The following is a 1,731-nucleotide window of genomic DNA, read 5'->3' as shown; positions in this document are numbered from 1 at the left end:
ATTCTTCAAGGATTAGTGTGAGGCCCCCTTTACTGGATGTTAAGGCTTCCAATTCCTTCAAATTTCAAATTCTCTAAGGATTGGTGTGAGGTCCCCTTCAATGGATGTTAAGGCTTCTGATTCCATCAAATTTCAAATTCTCCAAGGATCGGCGTGAGGCCCCATTTAATGGATGATTAGGCTTTCGATTCCTTTAAATTTAAAATTCTTCAAGGATCAGTGTGAGGCCCCCTTTAATTGATTTTAAGGCTTCTGATTCCTTCAAATTTCAAATTCTCCAAGGATCGGTGTGAGGCCCCCTTCAATGGATGTTAAGGCTTTTGATTCCTTCCGAAGATCGGTGTGAGGGCCCCTTCAATGGATGTTAAGGCTTCCAATTCTTTCACATATTCTATTCACATATTCCTCAAGAATCCACATGTGTAAATCTGCATATTTTCTTGTTACCTCTTGAGTTGGATGTGAGCCCCAGTGCTTGCCTTCTTAATGTAGCACATATATTCTCTTTTCAAAATTGGGTTGGATGTGAGTCCTAGTGCTTTCCTTCTTAATGTGACACACATATATTTTCTTGTCACCTCTTGGGTTGAATGTGAGTCCTAGTGCTTTCCTTCCTAATGTGATACACATATATTTTCTTGTTACCTCTTGAGTTGGATCTGAGTCCCAGTGCTTTCCTTCTCAATGTAGCACATATATTCTCTTGTCACCGCTTGGGTTGAATGCGAGTCCTAGTGCTTTCCTTCCTAACGTGACGAACATATTTTTTTGTTACCTCTTTAGTTGGATGGAGTCCTAGTGCTTTCCTTCTCAATGTAGCACATATACTCTCTTGTCGCTGCATGGTTTGGATGTGAGTCCTAGTGTTACCCTTCCTAACGTAACACACATATTTTTTTGTTACCTCCTAAGTTGGATGTGAGTCCTAGTGCTTTCCTTCTCAATGTAGCACATATATGCTCTTATCACCGCTTGGGTTGGATGTGAGTCCTAGTGTTTTCCTTCCTAACGTAACACACATATATTTTCTTGTTACCTCTTGGGTTGGATGTGAGTCCTAGTGCTTTCCTTCCTAACGTGACACATATATTCTCTTGTCACCGCTTAGGTTGGATGTGAGCCCTAGTGCTTTCCTTCCTAACGTGACACACATATATTTTATTGTTACCTCTTGAGTTGGATATGAGTCTAAGTGCTTTCCTTCTTAATTAGCACATATATTCTCTTGTCACCGCTTGGATTGGATGTGAGTCCTAGCGCTTTCCTTCCTAACGTGACGCACACATATTTTGTTGTTACCTATTGAGTTGGATGTGAGTCCTAGTGCTTTCCTTCTTAATATAACACATATATTCTTTTACTTCATCACCACTAGGGTTGGATGTGAGTCCTAGTGCTTTCCTTCCTAACGTGACACATATATTCTCTTGTCACCGCCTGGGTTGGATGTGTGTCCTAGTGCTTTCCTTCCTAACGTGACACACATATATTTTTTATGAGTCCTAGTGCTTTCCTTCCCAATGTGACACATATATTTTCTTGTTACCTCTTGAGTTGGATATGAGTCTCAGTGCTTTCCTTCTCAATGTAGCACATATTTTCGCTTTTCACTGCTTGGGTTGGATGTGAGTCCTAGTGCTTTCCTTCCGAACGTGATGCACACATATTTTCTTATTACCTATTGAGTTGGATGTGAGTCCTAGCACTTCCATCCTCAATGTAGCAGATATT

Source organism: Phalaenopsis equestris, unplaced genomic scaffold, assembly GCF_001263595.1.
Source record: "Phalaenopsis equestris unplaced genomic scaffold, ASM126359v1 Scaffold235274, whole genome shotgun sequence".
Taxonomy (NCBI): Eukaryota; Viridiplantae; Streptophyta; class Magnoliopsida; order Asparagales; family Orchidaceae; genus Phalaenopsis; species Phalaenopsis equestris.
The sequence above is the reverse complement of the archived record's forward strand: the minus strand, read 5'-3'. Positions refer to the sequence as shown.